Source organism: Capricornis sumatraensis, unplaced genomic scaffold (genome assembly GCF_032405125.1).
Source record: "Capricornis sumatraensis isolate serow.1 unplaced genomic scaffold, serow.2 scaffold15, whole genome shotgun sequence".
In the NCBI taxonomy this organism is placed as follows: domain Eukaryota; kingdom Metazoa; phylum Chordata; class Mammalia; order Artiodactyla; family Bovidae; genus Capricornis; species Capricornis sumatraensis.
The window spans coordinates 3,764,216-3,786,401 of NW_027184626.1; the positions used below are offsets into that span (position 1 = coordinate 3,764,216).

General features: G+C 38.7%; 1 protein-coding gene across 3 annotated transcripts in view; it reads left to right on the forward strand.

The window, feature by feature from the left end:
- Positions 1-22,186, forward strand: part of LOC138072388 (lysozyme C, kidney isozyme-like) — a 55,455-nt gene that overhangs the window by 27,060 nt on the left and 6,209 nt on the right. Inside the window, exon 2 of one of the 3 annotated variants that reach the window (XM_068963476.1) lies at positions 3,075-3,184. The exons of 1 other annotated variant lie outside the window; for it this stretch is intronic. The gene's annotated coding sequence lies outside the window, so the exon portion shown is untranslated. Of the gene's footprint in view, positions 1-3,074; positions 3,185-14,424; positions 14,548-22,186 lie in introns of those variants that run through there. One more of the 3 variants, XM_068963478.1, reaches the window with a different exon arrangement.

Below are 22,186 nucleotides of genomic sequence, written 5' to 3' on the forward strand. Positions count from 1 at the left end.
GGTGAGATCACCAGGAGAACAATGATGGATAAAGAGGAAAGGTCAACAGTCTGAAAAAGGGGGCTCTTATACCTAGAAATAGGGAAGATAGAATGATGCAACCAAAAAGATAGGCAGCAGCTCGTGAGGTAAGAGAACCAAGGAAGAAAGGAAGAGAGGAGAGAAAGAAGAGAGATGGAAGTGTGGGGAGACAAGGAGGGAGTGTGGGATAGAGAGGGAAGGAAAGGAGAGGAAAGGAGGGAGAGAGGGAAAGAAAAGGAGGGTGTCTTGGAAGCCTAGTTTCTCAAAACGGAGTGAGGTGTGTCACATACTATTGACGGTTTTGATAAAATGAAGACTGAGTTGACCTTTGGCTGTAACATCTGGAACTCATGGTGACTTTGAGTGGAATGATATTAATGGAGTGGTAAGGATAAAAGGATGATTGAACTGAATTCAGGAGGGGATGATGGGAGAAAACATTGTATGGGAAAGTAACTGGAAGGGAATGTTGTTAATCAGTGGATCTCTGGGGTCTTTCACAATCTGAGTGTCATGTTGTGTTCAGGAATGGCCAAGCCACATTTGAGAGGCCATCTTCCATGTGTTGCCTTGTATAAAGCTGAAGCTCCCAAGGAGCCCACATTTTTACAAGATAGCCACCTCCCAGTGAGCTGGTCAGAGAGTAGTGAGTGTGTTTATTAAGTTCTGGAATAGTGACCTCATTAAGGGTCCACAGTCCTAATGATGGACCTTCATTTTGTTCTCATATAGTAAGCCAGTGTCCTCATAGGGGACTTGGAGAGCATAATGAACTTTTACCAGAATTTGGTGTATATCTACTTAAAAAGAGCCTCTGTTTCTAACAATCCAAGCACTTGGCAAGGACACGAACTCTCACCATAACTCTAGCTAGCCTCACATATTGCCGTCACACTGGAGAAGTTCATTTGCCTCCAGGTACATGGGTTGGGAAGATCCCCTGGACTAGGAAATGGCAACCTACTCCAGTATTCTTGACTGAAAAATCCGTGGACAGAGGAGTGTGGTGGGCTACAGTCCAGGGGATCTCAGAGTTGGACACAACTGAGGGACTGAGCATGCGTGCATGTATACTCCTTATATATTTATTTAGGATAATTTGTGAGTTAGCATATGGAATTAGAATCTTTTTGGAAAATCATGTAGGCAATTCTAGTAACAGAATTCTTTTGTAAAAGTGGAGAATTATACCTGAAAAGAACACAAATAATCGTTGCAAAATGTTGAATCCAACTCAACAAATCCTAATATCAAAGATGTGACATTTTCTCCAGTGAATTTAAAGAAACTAGACAGAGCACATATTCTGTACTTGTTCATGTTTTTAAAAAATGCTTTATTCACATCTTTCATTATAGCTTTCTTATCATACAGCTGACTACAAATACCATTCAACAACAGGTTCAAGTCATCCAGAAGTTGCTCCACTTTGTTGAATAAAGCCATAGCTAGTTTTCAGTTGATAAGAAAGTTAAAAATCACTCATAAGGTTTTCTATATTAACCATATTACACAACAGTCAACAATTGATCAGGGCTGTTATATCTGAAATAAAATCTCCAGTAATGGACTATTACTTGCTATCTGATTTGTTTCTTTACCAGTTAATTTTATACATATTTTTCCATTTTAAGTTTTAATAAAGTGTTTTGGATAAATATTAATTAGCTTTTCTCATTTTAGTATTTTTCCAAATGTTCCTGGATGAAAACAGCAGCTATTTTGATGATTCCTATGAAATATTTGCTATTTAATAATGCTGCTGTTCATTATGAACTCTGAAAGAAAATTCTTTTGCTTTAAAATCGTTTTTTTTAATCCAGTTGAACTTCCTTTTAAAATTTATTTGGCTGTGATGTGTCTTAGTTGCTGCATCCAGGATCTTTAATTGTGGCACGCATGCTGTTAGCTGCAACATGCAGGCTCTAGTTCCTTGACTAGGGGTCAGACCTGGGCCTCCTGCATTGGAGCATGGAGTCTTAACCACTGCACCACCAGGGAAGTCACTTTTGCTTGAAAATCTTAATAGCCACAACGATTAGCACTTCAGAGTAATATTTAATGTTCTTTCTTGTTCCTGTTGAAAACTTTGGTCTAAGCGCATTTTTATTTATGTGTAAACCAAAAAACCTAAGAAGACATGAAAACAAATATAATGTGGTATTCCCTGTTGGATCCTGGAACAGAAAAAGAACGTTAGTGGGAAAACTAGTGGGATCAAATAAAGCCTAGAACTTAGTTAATAGTAATCTACTAATGTCTACATCTTACGTAGACAAAACTAAGAGAAAACTACATTTGCCAAAACTAGAACACTGACATTGGGAAAACTCAGTGACAGAATTGTCAGTACTACCTTTGCAACGTTTCTGTAAATATAGAAAAATGCTTTAAAGGCACAAAGGCAATGTAGTGAAGAAGGGATGGGCCTTTTAACAAGTGGTGCTGGGACAACTAGATGTCGGTATGCAAAAAAATGAACTTGAATCCACACTGCACACTACATACGGAAAATAACTCAAGATGGATTGTAGACCTAAATGAAAAACCTAAAACAATAGAACTCCTCCAAGAAAAATAAGCAAAAATCTTGTGACTTGTTTGTTAGATACAACAGCAAAAGCATACTCAAGAAAAGGACAAATAAATAAATTGAACTTCAGTGTAATTTATAAAACTTTTGCTTTTAAAAAGATGCTGCTAAGATAATGAAAATATTGGAATAAAATCTTTGCAAAGCACATATCTGATGAAGGAACGAGAGGAATCTTTTGAAGGTGAAGAATATGATCTTTTTTGACTGTGGTGATGGCCTCATGGGTGTATGCATATATAAAAACATATCAAATTGTATACTTTAAAGTGCGGTTTTTGTATGTTATTTATACCTCAATAAAACTGGTCAAACATTTCTTTTTTAAAAATTTCATTTATTTGTTTATTGGCTGAACCGGGTCTTGCTACGCTTGGGCTGTCTCTGGTTGTAGCGAGCACCGGCTACTCCGTAGTTGCCGAGCTCAGGCTTCTCACTAAGGTGGCTTCTCTTGTTGCAGAGCATGGGCTCCCAAAAATGTTTGCAGCCAGATTCTTTCTTCTCCTTTCCTCACACATCACAAAAGGAGAAGTAAAAGAAGGGGAATTTGGAGTGGAAAGAAATAGCAAGGTGAGTTGTTGGAAGTTAACACATCTCATTTTTGGAAATTTTACAAACATGAGCATCAATTTTACAAACAGGTAAGTATGTTTTAGGGCCCTCTTGGGGCCTTATGAAGAGCCTGTGCAAGTGAGGGGCCCAAAGTTTAAGCTTCATTAGTTTCATGGTAAATCTGCCTAATAATATGGCACATGAAAATGCAAAAAGATAATACAATGTAAAGTTTCCTCCAAGCATGTCCTTCCGTCACCAGTTCTCTTCCTTGGAGGCAATAGATATATTCTGTTTCCTGGGTCCTCCCTGAAATATTATGCATAGATAAGCTTTTTGTTCTGAAACATTTTGTCACCCCCCCCCTCATTCTTTTCTTAGAAAATTTAGCCTGTTGTATACAATTTTTTGCACTCTGTTGTTTCTCTTAGATGCCTTTATTGAGATGGTTCACATACCATCAATTCACTCATTTAAAGTGTACACTTTAGTGGTTTTTAATGTATTCACAGATACATATACCTGTCACCAAAGTTGATTTCAGAACATTTTCATCACCTCAAAAAGAAAGGAAGTGTCCTTCAGCTATCACCTACTGACCCCTAACCCCAGCACTTGGCAGTCACCAATCTGCTTTCTGTCTCTGTGTACTTCCCTGGGATGAGCATTTTATGTGCATGGAATCATAGGTAGTCCTTGGTGACTGGCTTCTTTCACTTAGCATAATTTTTCAAAGTTCTTCTTGGACTGATCAGGACCTGTATCAGAATTTAGTAATTTGTGTCTTCTCTTGTACTCTTAGCCTACTAGAAGTTTATCAATTTTATTGATCTTTTCAAAGAGCCAGATTTTGGTTTTGTTGATTTTCTCTATTGTTTTCCTATTTTCAATTTCATTGCTGCTCTAATTTGTATTATTTCTTTTCTTGTGCATTTGGTTTGGCTTGAATTGTTCTTCTTTTTCTAGTTTCCTAAGGTAGAATATTAGGGGTTTTTTTTTTAGTGTTTTTCTTTTTTTAATTTTACGTCTTCTTCTCTACTAATATATGTATTTAATGCTGTAAATTTCTCTGTAAGCACTATTTTCAGTGTATTTCATACATTTTCATAAGCTGTATTTCTATTTTCATTTAGTTTAAACAATTCTTTCATTTCTCTTGAGATTTCTTCTTTGACCCAAGTGATATTTAGAAGTATATGAATATTCATAGCAACTTTATTCTTAATAGCCAAAAACCATAAACTAGTAAGATTTCATTGAGTGGGTGAATGATTAAACAAACTGGTGTGTCCACACCATGGAATACTACTCAGTGATTTAGAAAAAGATGCAAACTATTGATACAAACAACATCTTAAGGAACCTCAAGGAAATTTGGATAGTTTACAGTTATTGGCTATTTAAGAATAAAGTTGCTATGAATATTCATATACAAGTTCTTATGTGGAAAGAAGACATTTCTCTAGGATAAATACCCAAAAGTAGATTGCTAGGTTGTATAATAAGTCCATTGTTAATTTTGACAGGATACTGTAGTTTTAATTAGCATCCGTCTAATGGATGATAATGTTAAAGTCTTTTCAGTTGTTTATTTGCCAGCTGTATACCTGTCCTTTTTGGAGGAATGTCTGTGAATTTTTGTCCATGCCCAGTTTTCTAATTAGATTATTATTTTTTAAATGTTGAGATTTGAAGGATCTTTATGTGTTTTAGACAAAAGAATTTTGATAAGTGATTTTCAGAATCTTCCCCTGGTCTCTGATTTGTCTTTTTATCCTTGTATAGGGTCTTTTTGCAGAGCAAAAGTTTATTTTGATGAGGGCCAATTTATCTGTTTTTTCCTTTTATGAATTATGCTTTTGGTGTCAAGCCTAAGAATTCTTTACCTAATTCTAGGTCTGAAAGATTTTCTCCTATGTTATTTTCTATAAGTTTTATAGTTTAAATTAAAATTTTGTTTTCAGTACAATTTTGCATAAAGTGTGAGTTTTTAGGTCAAGTTTTTTTTGTTTTTTTTTTTTTGCTGATGAATTTCAATTTCTCTAGTTCCATTTATTGAAAAGGCTGCCCATCCTCCATTTAGTCACTTTTGCTCTTTAGTCAAAAATTAACTGGGCATATTTGTAAGAGTCTGTTTCTGGGCTTTCTATTCTGTTCCATTGACCTACGTGTCTTATTTTCCCTTCAGTATTATGCTATCTTGATTACTGTGCTAAGTTTTTAATAGTGGTCTTTCCAGGTGGTATTTCTTATTATTTATTTTTCCTCAAACACTTCTAAAATCAACTAATAAATAGATGCCACGAAGGTAACAAATTTTCTGTTTTCTCTCACTCTTATTGTAGTATAAGATTCATCAACTATGATAAAATCTTCTTACCTCTGGGTTTGTGGTTTGTTGAGATCGTCAAGAGTGGTCTATGTAAATGCTATGGCATGTGATATATTAAAATAATAATTTGTTTTTCTTGTTTAGAGAGGAGAAAGAACTAATAGGGTAGAAAAGGAGCTGTCATTTGGTTGTTTAAATTTTGCTGTAATCTTCATGGTGTGATTTCAACAAAGCTACAGGATGAACATTAGTACTCTCATTTTATAGAAGAAAAGATTGAGCTTCATAGAGTACAAATTATGAGCATAAGCACATACTTTATAAAGTATAACTTCATGAGAATGATCTTGGCAGGATCATAGAGATTAGTGCAGCTTTGTAATCTTTCCTCCTTTTTTTTTCTTTTTTTAAGATAGGTTACTTGGGCAAATATGTATAAAGCACTTGGAGCCAAGTTTATATCACTTATAGGAAATGTGGGCTCTGATAGTGCTAATTCAACCATAGATAACCTCTTCATGGTAAGGTGAGGTTGAAAAGAAAGGATATTTATCCAGTACCTGAGTTACAGGTAGATAACTCAATAGAATTATAGCTACTTCTATATCCTGAAAGGTGGCCTGCCTTAGTGTTGGGCTTCACCATTCTGAGATGTTTTCCTAATTAAGATCCCACTTGGCCACATTAACAGGAAATTGTGTTCTATCTTCTTTATTAAGCAATTCTTCCTTTGAAGTTCAAAGAATCCAAGGATACTTACTCAGTCCACGGTATCTATAGTTACTCTAACTTCATCCTGAAACTGGACATCCCAGACAGCTCAAGAAAATGACCTGTTGATCGTAAAGCTGCTGTTACTATTGCTAAGCCTCAGTCCTTCTCCAGAAGAAGTTAGTGGGCTTTACCTTTCACCAGCCTGGAGATAGTTGCTGCTGCAGCATGTGGGAATCCCTGTTCCGGGGGAAGAGTTTTTCTTCTCTGTTGCCAGGATGCTGGTGCATAGTGACCCATGTTGTTGTTCAGACTCTCAGTCATGTCTGACCCTTTGTGACCCCCTGGACTGCAGCATGCCAGACTTCTCTGTCCTTCACTATCTCCCGGAGTTTGTTCAAACTCATGTCATCCAACCATCGCATCCTCTGTCATTCCCTTCTCCGCCTGCCCTCAGTGTTTTCCAACATCAGGGTCTTTTTCAATAAGTCAGTTCTTTGCATTACATGGCCAAAATATTGGAGCGTCAGCTTCAGCATCAGTTCTTCCAGTGACTATTCAGGACTGATTTCCTTTAGGATGGACTGATTTGATCTCCTTGCAGACCGAAGGACTCTGAAGAGTCTTCTCCAGCATAACAGTTCAAATGCATCAATTCTTCATTGCTCAGCCTTCTTTATGGTCCAACTCTCACTTCCATACATGACTGCTGGAAAAACCTTAGCTTTGATTAGACAGACCTTTGTTGGCAAAGTGATGTCTCTGCTTTTTAAAACACTGCCTAGGTTTGTCATAACTTTTCTTCCAAGAAACAAACATCTTTTAATTTCATGGCTGCAGTCACCATCTGCAGTGATTTTGGAGCCCAAGAAAATAAAATCTGTCAGTGTTTCCATGCTCCGCCCCCCCCGCCCCCGTCCCCATCTATTTGCCATGAAATGATGGGACTGGATGCTACGATCTTAGTTGTTTGAATGTTGACTTTTAAGCAACTTTTTCTCTCTCCTTTTTCAACTTCATTAAGAGGCTCTTTAGTTCCTCTTTGCTTTCTGGCATTAGGGTGGTGTCATCTGCATATCTGAGGTTATTAATATTTCTTCTGGCAATCTTGATTCCAGCTTGAGCTGCATCCAGCCCAGCATTTCACATGATGTACTCCGCATATAAGTTAAATAAGCAGGATGACAATATACAGCCTTGACATACTCCTTTCCCATTTTTGAACCAGTCCATTGTTCCATGTCCAGTTCTGACTGTTGCTTCTCGACCTGTATACGGGTTTCTCAGGAGATAGGTAAGGTGGTCTAGTATACCCATCTCTTTAAGAATTTTCCACAGTTTGTTGTGATCCACACAATCAAAGGCTTTAGTGTGCTCAATGAAGCAGAAGTAGATGTTCTGGAATTTCCTTGCTTTTTCTATGATCCTACGGATGTTACCAACTTGATCTCTGGTTCCTCTGCTTTTTCTACATCTAGTTTGTACATCTGAAATCGCTCGACTCACATCTTGTCGAAGCCTAGCTTAAATGATTTTGAGCATTACCTTGCCAGCATGTGAAATGAGTACAGTTGTACTGTAGTTTGAACATTCTTTAGCACTGCCCTTCTTTGAAATTGGGATGAAAACTGACCTTTTCCAGTCCTGTGGCCACTGCTGTGTTTTCCAAATTTGCTGCCATATTGAGAGCAGAACTTTAAAGCATCATCTTTTAGGACTTTAGATAGCTCAGATGGAATTCCATCACTGCCACTAGCTTTATTTGTAGTAATGCTTCCTAAGACCCACTTGACTTCACACTCTAGCATGTCTGGCTCTGGGTGAGTGATCACACCATTGTGGTTATATGGGTCATTGAGACCTTTTTTGTACAGTGCATTTATCTACAATGATAAAGTTGATGTATATATAATCCCATCAAACTTTGGTTTACAAAAATGACATTTCATCCCAAAGACTGAGTAATTTTTTTCTCAGGAAAGTGGCAACAGTAGGGTAGGGTATCTTATGGGGTCATTCCTTTCCCCTGCAAAGTAGACCACAATTCAAAAAAGTCTGAAGATCATGGTCTTTATCACCATCTTGGCTTTAACTCCTGCCTTCCTTCTCCAAATACATACACATTATCACTATAGTCTGGACTACCAAGAAGGGATCTTTTTTGCACACAAAAATAGAATTGTTTCATATCTCTTGCTCGAAATATTTCAATTTCAACATTACCTTCAGCAGTGATTATTAACAATTTTATGTGCTTTTCCCTTTAAGAATAATTGAATAATAATTAAAGTTTTTAACTTTCTTCAGAGAAAAACATACTATACACATTCAGACAATATAATCTTATACAACTCAGGAGGTTTTGCAACACCCCTGAAGCCCATCCACAGATCTAGGAATCCTCATCCAGCCTATACAATTTATGTATTGAATCTCCTTTGAATAGCATAAAAGGTCTTTTGCCTACCTAGCCAAATTCTTCACTTCCACTCCCCACTTCAAAGGAGATTTCCAGAACATACTATGTTCTCTCTTATACTTTTTTTTAAAAAAATCTATGGTTTTTCCTGTGGTCATGTATGGATGTGAGAGTTGGACTGTGAAGAAAGCTGAGCGCCGAAGAATTGATGCTTTTGAACTGTGGTGTTGGAGAAGACTCTTGAGAGTCCCTTGGACTGCAAGGAGATCCAACCAGTCCATTCTAAAGGAGATCAGTCCTGGGTGTTCTTTGGAAGGAATGATGCTGAAGCTGAAATGCCAGTACTTTAGCCACCTCATGCGAAGAGTTGACTCATTGTAAAAGACTCTGATGCTGGGAGGGATTGGGGACAGGAGGAGAAGGGGATGACAGAGGATGAGATGGCTGGATGGCATCACCGATTTGATGGATGTGAGTTTGAGTGAACTCCGGGAGTTGGTGATGGACAGGGAGGCCTGGCGTGCTGCAATTCATGGGGTCGCAAAGAGTCGGACATGACTGAGCGACTGAACTAAACTGAACTGAACTGAAACTTTTAATTTTAGAATAGTTTGAGATTTACATAAAAATTACTAAGATAACACATAGATTCTGTATGCAGAGTTTATCATTCCATATTCTTACAGTATTTCTCATTTACTATTAATAAGTGACTCTTTAATTGAAAATCCTTTTGAATCAGCAGTCAAGGAAATTATTTTCCAAAATAAATGTATAAAGCACTGATACTAGCCCTCATAATCTCTGGTTCAGCTCATGTGAGACAGTGTGAAAAATGATGCTGTGTTTGTGAGTTCACTTCCTATTTAACAGAGTTGGAAATAGACCACTCACATGCCAGCAACCAGCCACCTTACAGAGGTATGATATTGACTTGAGGTGAGGTGTTGGGGTGAAATAATTTGTGGCTGCATCTTCATTTAGAGTGATGTCAAAGAGAGAACAGAAGCATCTTCAATTCAGTGTGTACAGATAAATTGTTGTTAATATGAAGTTGAGCATATTATCTTATTTGCTTCTTAAGAGGAGAAATAAAATATTTGTTTGTCAAGAAAGGGAAAAAAAATACGATCCAGGTACATTACCTTATTCCCATATTTCCAACTATTTCTTCTCTTCTCAGCATTTTGTAATGTTACCAGAGCTAATTTACAGATTGAAATCACTGCGTTTTAGTTCAGTGAAAGAACTTTAATGGTATGCAGTTGATTTGGCACAAATAAAAAGATCAAACCTTAAACTCAAAAGTCATACTTAACAGAGAAATGAAATCAGAATACTCTTCTAGAAAGAGCAAACGAAAATAGGAACATTCCCATCTCTTTGTCAACAAGATTATGTTTTATCACATGTTTGAAAAATCAGTTACTTATTTCATTACAATTTCTCAATGATGAATGCCCAATTTTTGTGTAAATTGAGGAAGGATTTTTGTAACCTGACCCATGTGGGAAGGGAAATATTTGTTCATAATGTGAAAAAGGGAAGTGAACTCTAAAGTTATAATTTCATTGAATCTGAAAGTTTAAATGTAACAGAAATAATAGTACAAAGAAAGTATTCACAAAGAAATAAAAAACTTTCCACAATTATCAGTTGTACTCATATTAAGAAAATTGATTTTTAGGGGCTTCTCTGGTTGTCCAGTGGTTAAAAATCTACCTGCCAATGCAGGGCACATGGGTTTGATCCCTGGTCCAGGAAGATCCCATGTGCCACCAGGCAGATAACCCCAGTGCCACACCGCTGAGATCGTGTTCTAGAGCCTGGGAGCCGCAGCTGTTGGAGCCAGAGTGCCTAGAGCAGTGCTGTGCAACAAGGGAAGCCACGGGAATGAGAGGCCCAAGCACTGCAGCTAGAGAGCAGCCCCCACTCGTCACAACTAGAGAAAGCCCACCTGTGGAAATTAAGACCCATGCAGCCAAAAATAAATAAGTAACATCTCTGTTTAACAAAAAAAGAATACTGATTTTGAAATAGTCTCTGATTGTTTAACGGCATTGCCTGGAGTTAGATTAACCTCTTAGATGAAAATCACACTTAAAACACATAAAATGGATTTGTATAATTATATTGGGAACTAAAATCAGCAAGAGGTAGACAAGTTATAGTGTGTTGTGAGAGAATTTCTTCCCTTTCACTTGAACTTCAAGGTAACGAGGTAAACTGAAAAGACCATGGACCTGACCTGAATCTAACTCCCAGCTCCCCCACTCACTATCTGTATGTCTTGGGGCAGGACTTTTCTCCTCTGGGAGACATAGTTTTTCATTTGTAAAATGGACATAATACCTATCTTTAAGACCCCTGAAAGAATTATAAATAATGTTTATTAAGTGGCTAACACATTGCAAGCATTTGAGTAAAAAAAAAGCTAGCATTATATACCTTTCCTTTTATCCCTGTGTCTCAAAATAGTCTCCAATCTTGACTATTCAAACCTCCTAAATATCTCTTGAATTCTCCTAGTTCTATTATCCACTTCCCACTTCATCTGCCATCTGAATTACTCGTATAGTTTTCTAGCAGCAGTCCCTGAATGCAATCGAGAGTGTTAATTTACTTTGTTTTAAGATTTTGATCCAGTTACCTTCCAGTTTAATACTCATGAATACTTTCCATTGTCTTTGGGATTAATTGCTGAACTTTACTGTTTCGGGGATTAAGCTTTTAGGTCTGGTTCTGCTCACCCCCCGGCGTTGTCTTTGACACCAGCACCTATTATTTCTTCCATTGTCTGCACAGCACATTGAGGAGACAGCAGGAACAAAGACGAAAGAGAGTGATGCATGGCAAGGGTGAAGAATGGTAGAGTCTCCTCTGTGATTAGCAGTAAAGCACCTGGCAGATGACTAGGCTGGTACTGTTTTAGGCTTAAAGATCAATTCATGGGTCAGTAAGTTGTGGCTCTGTGCGAGACCACAATAACTTTTATAGCACAGTATTGACACCACAGTAGAAATAATTTCTCTTGTGTATATTAAGTAGTAGTATTTTTTCTCAGTATGAACAGATTGTTGTTTTTTAGTCGCTATGTTGTGTCTGATTCCTTTGCGACCCTAAGGACTGTAGCCTGCAAGGCATCTCTGTCCATGGGATTTCCCAAGCCAGAATACTGGAGTAGGTTGCAATTTCCTTCTCCAGGAGATTTTCCTGACCCAGGGATCAAACTCACGTCTCCTGCTTGGCAGGCAGATTCTTTATCTCTGAGCCACCTGGAAAGCCCATGAACTGAGTATCTGACTCAAAACACAAAAACACCAAGACTACATAGTAAATTAAGTACAAAAGTTAGATGATTTCTGGAGTTTGGGTGGTGTTATGAGATGCAGGAAAGCATCTTGCTTGTTCGATCTATTTTGCAAAGAGCGGGAACTGAAATTACAGAGACATTGAGAGCTAAAAGAACAGAAAGTGATCACTAATCCTCGAAAAAGACACACTGGTTTGGATTAGGCAAACCCAAATCATTTACCATTTTTCAATGACCCAAGAACCTGGCCAACAAAATGCCAGCTTTGGATTAGGGTGAAGCACTGCCCTGAGTCAGGGAATGTCCCCACAGAGAGCCACTCTGACCTGTGGCTAGGATGCTGGACTTGCTGGGAGCAGCTGGATGCTGGTCCTGTTTCACAGGGCTATTACACAGCTCCATTAGAAATTACTCCATCTTCAGCTTTCAGCATCTGGGCTCCCTGGGAGAGTCCAGCTGTGTCCCTTACCCCACATGCCAGCCCTCCCATCTCCCCTGCCTCTTCCAAATTCTCCTAGCAGCCATGCTGCCACAGCAGAGATGAGACTAGGTCCTCTGCACCCCTGAGCCAAACTACACAAGGACAGTGTCAGCTGGCTAATGAGAGGAGCTGCCCTGACCACGGAATGGCACTGCTTCATAGCAAGTGACTATTTACAATCTTTGACAAAACTCATTCCAATGCCTCTTTTCATTAATACGGTCTTTTTTTTTTTTTTACTAGTGTCAGTTATTAATACTTCCTGAGGTTATGCTATTTTCATATAGTTTTTCATGTCCTTCATATATTGACACAAATAGATTTTAATTTAGAAAAAGGAGAGACATCATTTTGCCAACAAAGTTTTATGTAGTCAAAGCTGTGGTTTTTCCAGTAGTTATGTATGGATGTGAGAGCTGGACCATAAAGAAAGCTGAGTGCCTAAGAACTGATGCTTTCGAATAGTGGTATTGAAGATGACTCTTGAGAGTCCCTTGGACTGCAAGGAGATCAAACCAGTCAGTCCTCAAGGAAATCAGTGCTGAATATTCATTGGAAGGACTGATGCTGAAGCTGACGCTCCAGTACTTTGGCCACCTGATGCGAAAAGCTGATTCATTGAAAAAGACCCTGATGCTGGGAAAGATTGAGGGTAGGAGGAGAAGGGGCCAATAGAGGATGAGATGGTTGAATGGCATCATCAACTCAATGGACATGAGTTTGAGCAAGCTCCAGGAGATAATGAAGGACAGGGAAGCCTGGCATGCTGCAGTCCATGGGGTTGCAAAGAGTCAGACACAACTGAGTGACTGAATGACAAGAAAATAAAAACCAGATTGCAGGAACAACAACAGCAAAAAAGTGATGGGATAGATTATAGTGAAACAAGATTATCAAGACAGAGAGGTCTGAGTCACTGAAAATTAAAAACACCGTGGCTTACCTCCAGGGTCAGTGGTGACCAAAATCATTAAATCGAAGAGCCATTTTCAGGAAAGTAGTTTCATCCCTAGGGCTCTCAAGAACCATCTCACTTCCCACTCTGCAGTCACATTCAGAGAAGGTAAGTCTAGGTCAAATAGTGCAGAGGGTCTAAATTTGCTATACTATAAATGGGTGTAAGAACCATCACTTTGCTTTATTTTTCTAAATCTAACAAAATTTGTCTCTAAGCCCCATTTCCCCAAAAGATGGTGTTGTAAAACTTCTTTAGCTTATCCCCTGCCCAGGAGCTTACAAGCATCTCAAGAAAGGACAAAGCCCAGAAAACTTGAGGAAGACCTTAGAGTTTCAGTCCATCACTGAGATGTTCATATGATGGTAATTACCCAGGCTGACATGGTTCACTCGAAGGCAGAAGCTCTTTCTCGAAGCTTCGTTGAGGGACTTGTCTGGTGGTCCAGTGGCTAAGACTCTGTGCTCCCAATGCAGGGGGCCTGGGTTCAATCCCTGGTCAATGAACTAGATCCTACATGCTGCAACTAAGAGTTCACATTGCTGCAGCTGAGACCCAGCACAACCAAATAAATAAATATTTTTTAAAAAAGCTTTATTGATTCCCAAGGGAGAGCAATTCATGTTCACTTTCCCAGCAGCTGCATGCCATCCAAGAGACCTCTTACCACTGCTCTGGGACCCCCACGGAGTGGGATGCAGGGCCCTGCCACTTCTCAAGCCTGTTATCACTATCATCTCAGATCTGGCCAAATTTGCCTCCTCAAGTACCCAGGCCTCAGGAAATGTTTCTTCCTGCTTTATCCTCCTTCAATAATATAATCTCCCAAATGAAGGCCTGGATGGGACAGTGTTCCAGGAGCTTGGCAACTTATCTCTTATTCCAAGAAATATAAATTCTATTCTTATAAGAGTATTTTTCAGTCTTTTAAGAAAGTTAATGATACAATAAAAATGATCCTAAACAAAACAGGATTGTTCTGACATATTCTCTCATGTTTCTTTTTCTATAGCTTATATGCCATTTTAATGCATCTCATGAAGTTCATTGAAAATTAATATTTAACTCCTTTCTATTGAAGCTTAAGAGACCACTGATCTGGGTACAGATGAGCTGCATGAAAGAAGGATAAATTTAAAGTTAATTGGCAGACTATTTCTACCAATATGGGTGAATTCATATACACAGAGGAATGTTGAGGACTTCAAAAAAATCATTCTTTTTTTAGTGATTCTGCACACTCCTCTCTGTATGTGTAATTATTTATTATTTTGCTAATTATAAAAGTAATATATGCTGAAAGAACAAAACTTGGAAAATGCCAAAATATACAAGTTGAACAAAATTCTGAAGAGTGTCAGTATAAACATTCTGGTGTGTATCTTTTAGTCCTTTTTCTTACATAAGATGTTTTAAAGTTTTTTTAATCATAAAATTCATACGCACATTTTTTAAAGTCAAATGAGGGGTTATAAGTTAAATGCTGAAAGATAGCCCTAAACTTTCTTATCCAATTCCCAACACTAGAGGCAATGTCTTTCAACTTCTTAGGTATTTTTAGCTTCTTTAGTTCTATTTTATTATTATGGCCATATATGTCAAGAGTATGATTATTCTATTCATTTTTTATTTTCAATCATGGGTATTTTCTACTGATTTCCGCCAAGGAAGATGAAGATTTAGCTCTCTGGACTCCCCATGTCTTGTTCCCCTTTACAAGCATGTACAAACTCTCACAGATGAGTATACTATGATCGTATAATTTGGTTGTATATCTTCTTTTCTTGTGTTTTAGTTTTCTTGGAATTGACAATTGCCTTACTTTTTGTTTGCATAGTCTTCCATTTACTTATTCATGTATTAATTCATCGCCCTAGATCTCAGTCAGAGTTGTCAAACTCCTTTCAATAGTTTCAAACATTCCAGGACATTTTTTTTTTAAGCTTGTCTATTACACACATTTGTAGTAGGGTTTTTAAAAATTAGTCAACGAACGTTTATTTTTTGTTGTGCTGGGTCTTTGCTGCTGCACGTGGACTTCCTCTAGTTGCAGTGGGTGGGGAGCTACTCTTTATTGTGGTGCCTGGGCTTCTCACTGTGCTGGCTTCTGTTGCAGAGTACAGGCTCTAGGTACCTGGGCTTCGGTAGTTGCCGCTGGCAGGCTCAGGAGTAGTGGCGCCCGGGCTGAGTTGCTCCGGCATGTGGAATCTTCCCAGTTGGAGATCGAACCCGCATGCCCGCTGTTGGCAGGAGGATTGTTATCCCCTGCACCCCTAGGGAAGCCTTCCAGGACTTCTTTAACTTGGCTTTCCCCCAGGGAGTCCTTAGGGTTACTGTTCCCTTCATCTCAATAATTTCCCTTCTCCTTTCTCCTGTATTAAAATCCTGTTTACTAGAACCCTTATCTTTTATCTTATTTGCTCTTTTAAATTTTTATATCTTTATTTATTGGCTGTGCTGTGTGGACGCCACAGGATCTTAGTTCTCCAACCAGGAATTGAACCCAGACCACAACAGTGAAAGCGCCAAGTCCTATCCATAGGACTACCAGGGAATTTCCAGGAATATATCACTTCGTGATTTTTAAAGACATATGCCTTTTCATAGTACAATTTTTTTAAAGTGGTAAAAACAACATGTTATTAACAAACCCAAATACCTTTAGTTTCTCTGTAATAAGAGGTGAAAAGCATATAAACTTAAACATGTGTTTGGCAATTAATATTTCACTATTTTATTTGGAAATGAACTAGATATCAATGAATATCATTTAAAGTTAATGTTACAAAAAGATTTTGAAAACTATTTTTAAGCAGACACATTTTATGAATGATACCTGCAAAATTCATTTACGAACATTTCTACCACTTATATCTATTTAATTCATGTGTACTTAACAATTATGCTTGAGTCGCCATGAAAATTTAATGATATTAAAAATTAACCATCATTTTATGTTATTTTTCTTGTTGACAAACTAGGCAAGTAGCAAAACTTACAGAAGTAAAGAATCTAATAATTTAAAGATGACTTTTTTCTCTACCATATTGACATACATTAAGGAAATAATTTCTATTGTAAATTTAGTTCTTGAGTAGAATTTATAATTTTATAATTTCAAGCATAAAGTAGAGACAACATAAACTTATTTGACTAGTCTTAGTTTAAATAAGTGCTTGTATTGTCTTTAAGCCAGTTAAATAGAGGTCTTTCACAAGTTTTTACAAATACTATCCAGAGGAATAAAAATATCACACATACATAACATACATACATAGATATACATGGATATATAGATAGAGACTGATGCAAACTGTGATCTCATAGCTTTCATTTAAAAATTTTAGCCACATATCCAGTACAGTAGTACAAAAACTTTCTAGCTTATAGAAGACCTAAATGGCATTTTTGGCAGATAGAACAAGTTAAATATACCCACTCAGGTGGCTAAAGCCTTTTGCCAATATTTGTGGAAAAGACTATTAAGAATTTTACTTGTCTTGAATGAATAATCTTGTGGAGGCTATGGACAAAATTTGGGGCAAGGGAGCTTATGAAAATATCAAACGGTTTGTTTTCTTAAAAAACTATCTCTCATATTTGTTTGTTTCCGGTCCTGTAATTGCTTCAGCAATATGTGAACCATGAACTTCCAGATGTTCAAGCTGGTTTTAGAAAAGGCAGAGGAACCAGAGATCAAATTGCCAACATCTGCTGGATCATGGAAAAAGCAAGAGAGTTCCAGAAAAACATCTAGTTCTGCTTTATTGACTATGCCAAAGCCTTTGACTGTGTGGATCACAATAAACTGTGGAGAATTCTTCAAGAGATGGGCATACCAGACCACCTAACCTGCCTCTTGAGAAACCTGTGTGCAGGTCAGGAAGCAACAGTTAGAACTGGACAGGGAACAACAGACTGGTTCTAAATAGGAAAAAGAAGTACATCAAGGCTGTATATTGTCACCCTGCTTATTTAACTTATATGCAGAGCACATCATGAGAAACGCTGGGCTGGAGGAAGCACAAGCTGGAATCAAGATTGCCGGGAGAAATATCAATAACATCAGATATGCAGAAGAAACCACCCTTATGGCAGAAAGTGAAGAACTAAAGAGTCTCTTGATGAAAGTGAAAGAGGAGAGTGAAAAAGTTTTCTTAAAGCTCAACATTCAGAAAACGAAGATCATGGCATCTGGTCCCATCGCTTCATGGCAAATAGATGGGGAAACAGTGGAAACCGTGGCTGATTTTATTTTTCTGGGCTCCAAAATCACTGCAGATGGTGACTGCAGCCATGAAATTAAAAGATGCTTACTCCTTGGAAAGAAAGTTATGACCAACCTAGACAGCATATTCAAAAGCAGAGACATTACTTTGCCAACAAAGATCTGTCTAGTCAAGGCTATGGTTTTTCAGTGGTCATGTATGGATGTGATTGTTGGACTGTGAAGAAGGCTGAGTGCTGAAGAATTGATGCTTTTGAACTGTGGTGCTGGAGAAGACTCTTGAGAGTCCCTTGGACTGCAAGGAGATCCAAGCAGTCCATCCTAAAGGAGGTCAGTCCTGAGTGTTCATTGGAAAGAGTGATGTTGAGGCTGAAACTCCAATACTTTGGCCACCTGATGCGAAGAGCTGACTCATTTGAAAAGACCCTGATGCTGGGAGGGATTGGGGGCAGGAGGAGAAGGGGACGACAGAGGATGAGATGGTTGGATGGCATCACCAACTCAATGGACATGGGTTTGGGTGGACTCCGGGAGTTGGTGATGGACAGGGAGGCCTGGAGTGCTGTGGTTCATGGGGCGGCAGAGTCAGACACAACTGAGTGACTGAATTGAACTGAATTGCTTTAGCAACAAGGATCTCTTTGGGTGCTTACATTTCAAAGATACAGTAAGATCAATATTTCCAAGGGTCAGAGAAGGGACTGTAGGTCTTATATGAGATGGAACTCAAGGGTATATTTGCCCTTATCAGAAACCTAAGATCATTATTATTACATTTTTCCTTTGTTTAACAGTAGGATAGGATAACTCAACAATGTTGACATTGTTTTGGTAGTGCAGGCCCAAAATATGGGATGTCTGGACCTGGTGGGGTTGGCTTTACAAAGTAAAGGACAATAAATCAAACCTTCATGTGCCTTTTCTGGACCTTTGTCAAAGCTATTTCCTGGCTATCAATATTTCTGTAAGTTTTATACCTGCTTGAGTGCCAGCTGTAGCTCTTGACAGTCCTCTGATGTTCCCCTCCTAACCTTGTTGAGAAAGTTAAGGAAGTGTTTTGTTTTTCTTTCACACAGTCGCTCAGTCATGTCTGACTTTGCAATCCAGTGGACTGTAACCCACGAGGCTCCTCTTGTGTCCATGGGATTTTCCAGGCATAAATACTGGAGTGAGTAGCCATTTCCTTCTCTAAGGGATCTTCCTGACCCAGGGTCCCCCTCATTGGCAGGCAGATTTTTTACCATTGAGCCATCAGGAAAACCCTGTACCTTCTGTATCTATTTCTATCTTTTCTCTCTTTCTTTCCTTTTTTTTTTTTTTCTCAATTTGATCTTCCCATTGGTACCTGTAGGACACTTGTTTAAGATGAGAGCTATCTTAAAAGTCCTTTTAGGTGTAAAAGTTCAAGTCTTCAATAGATCTATTCCAACTGTGAGTCTGAGCCAGTGAGCCTTTTTCATGGCTTAAAACCAATATTAGGGCTTACAAGAGCTTAAAACCAATATTAGAGCTTATACTATTAGGACGCAAGAGCTGTCCCTTAAGAAACGTAGGCCTCTCAAGATGCAGAGCCACTCCAGAGAAAGCCTAAGAAACAAAGACCTTCCTTGTCTCAGGTGACAAAGAAAGCTCTATGTCCTGCAAAGTGGGACACCTTACATAACTGACCTCCTAACCTATGCTACCAGAAAGGTGATACTGAGAGGAGAATTTTTCCTTCACAAACCAGGCAGCAAAGGTAGAGGCCCTAAAGGCCTCTTATGACCTGAGACACTTCATTAAGACAAATTTCCCTGACAGCCAGCATGGTTGGACAAAGAGAATATTGCCTGTCCCCTTCATGTCTTCGGCTGCTAGCTGGCTGGCTGGCTAACTGCTGATGCAAGCCTGACAACCTGCACCCCGCCAACCCCACAAAGGGAGTATTCTCACTGGTGACAAAGCCAAGTTCTCAGAAGAGAAAACAAAACAAATGGAGATTCTCATCTTATGGTTTTTCGTCCTTATGACAGACGACAAAGGAAAACGTAACTCTTCCTGCGAGGCTAAGAGTCAGTAACCATAGGGGCTGAATAACAAAAACAGATTCACGAGAATCACAATTCAAGGTCTGTTTTCACAAATGTTTTTCTTCTGCCACTGTGAATTTGGAAAGGAAGGGAAAAGGAGAAAGTTTTATCCTCCTCTCTTGTCTGTGCACTACAGAGAAAGAGCTGGGAGACTGACATGGTAAGAATCTGTACCTTCTGCTGGTCTGCTGTCTGTTATCCCATATTTCAATTGCAGTCACCAGGGAGAATGGAGTGTTCTAGCCTTTCACGGTCCCATCCTCCTCACCAGAAACTGTACAGGGGGAAATGTTTGTTTCCTTTCACTATTTTAGGTTTTTGGCTGGGACTCTGTAACAAAAAGACAGCTTAACAAGAGAAAAGGAAATGAGTATATTAACATGTACATCTCATATATACTTATGAGAAATGAAAGTGGTGAGTAACTCAAAGAGGTGTCTAGGACTTGGACTTACAGATCATCTTAACCAAAGAACAATATATTTTTAGGGGAACTACAAGACAGAGGCAAAGAGTACTGGGCTTCCAAGGGCAGCAAATAGTGGTACAATAAATACATCAGAAACTAATGGAAAATAATAGCTAGTCAGTATAGGTTGTTTTCCAGAGTTCTCTAGTCCTGACTTGGGCCTAATATGTGTCTAGGGATGTTGATGATTAATTCTTGCACACATTTATGTGCTGCTTTCAGGAAAATAGGGGGGAGAACAGAGAACTTTTCTTGGATCTTCTTCTTCTGCATTGCCTTCAGCTCAAAATTTTTCTTGTGTCAAAGGGGAAGATTCTTGGGGTGGCATATTCTGTTTTTTGGGGGGTTTTTTGCTGTAAAATTCCCTTGCTTTACAATGACTCTTTATGCTCTAACATGAAAACGTGAAGTAAGGCTTTGTCAGAAAGGAATTCAGTTCAGTTCAATTCAGTTGCTCAGTCATGTCCGACTCTTCGCGACACCATGAATCGCACTCCAGGGCTCCTTGTCCATCACCAACTCCCAGAGTTCACTCAAACTCATGTCCATCGAGTCAGTGATGCCATCCAGCCATCTCATCCTCTGTCGTCCCCTTCTCCTCCTGCTCCCAATCCCTCCCAGCATCAGAGTCTTTTCCAGTGAGTCAACTCTTCTCATGAGGTGGCCAAAGTACTGGAGTTTCAGCTTTAGCATCATTCCTTCCAAAGAACACCCAGGGCTGATCTCCTTTAGAGTGAACTGGTTGGATCTCCTTGCAGTCCAAGGGACTCTCAAAAGTCTTCTCCAACACCACAGTTCAAAAGCATCAATTCTTCAGTGCTCAGCTTTCTTCACAGTCCAACTCTCACATCCATACATGACCACTGGAAAAACCATAGCCTTGACTAGATGGACTTTTGTTGGCAAAGTAATGTCTCTGCTTTTGAATATGCTATGTTGGTTGGTCATAACTTTTCTTCCAAGGAGTAAGCATCTTTTAATTTCATGGCTGCAGTCACCATCTGCAGTGATTTTGGAGCCCCAAAAATAAATTCTGACACTGTTTCCACTGTTTCCCCATCCATTTGCCGTGAAGTGATGGGACTGGATGCCATGATCTTCATTTTCTGAATGTTGAACTTTAAGCCAACTTTTTCACTCTCCTCTTTTACTTACATCAAGAGGCTTTTTCGTTCCTCTTCACTTTCTGCCATAAGGGTGGTGTTATCTGCATATCTGAGGTTATTGATATTTCTCCCGGCAATCTTGATTCCAGCTTGTGCTTCCTCCAGCCCAGCGTTTCTCATGATGTGCTCTGCATATAAGTTAAATAAGCAGGGTGACAATATACAGCCTTGACGTACTCCTTTTCCTATTTGGAGCCAGTCTGTTGTTCCCTGTCCAGTTCTAACTGTTGCTTCCTGACCTGCACACAGGTTTCTCAAGAGGCAGGTTAGGTGGTCTGGTATGCCCATCTCTTGAAGAATTCTCCACAGTTTGTTGTGATCCACACAGTCAAAGGCTTTGGCATAGTCAATAAAGCAGAACTAGATGTTTTTCTGGAACTCTCTTGCTTTTTCCATGATCCAGTGGATGTTGGCAATTTGATCTCTGGTTCCTCTGCCTTTTCTAAAACCAGCTTGAACATCTGGAAGTTCACAGTTCATGGAGTTAAGAATGTTATTTGCACGAGGCTTACTTCTAATAGCGAAACATTGATTTATAAATTAAGAATTTACAAGAGTAACCAAGAAGTTAGGAATGGAATTTGGCCGAACAACATAGTGTTGTACTATATACCTATCTGAACAACAGGCAATGTTCTTTTGTGGAAAGTGTATATAAAATAATCTTAAAGGAAAAAGATGAAGGCAACATACAGAAGGCACATAAAGCAACTTAATGAAGAAAAATGTAATGAAAGATTGGAATTCATTTTCAGTTGAGTCAAATGTTCATTCAGGTTTTTTTTATACTTGCTCAAATTCATAATAAAATAGGAAAAAGTTCCGCTTTTGGCAATAGTGCTAATCCCAATTAGTCCTGAGCAATGTCTTTAAGTAA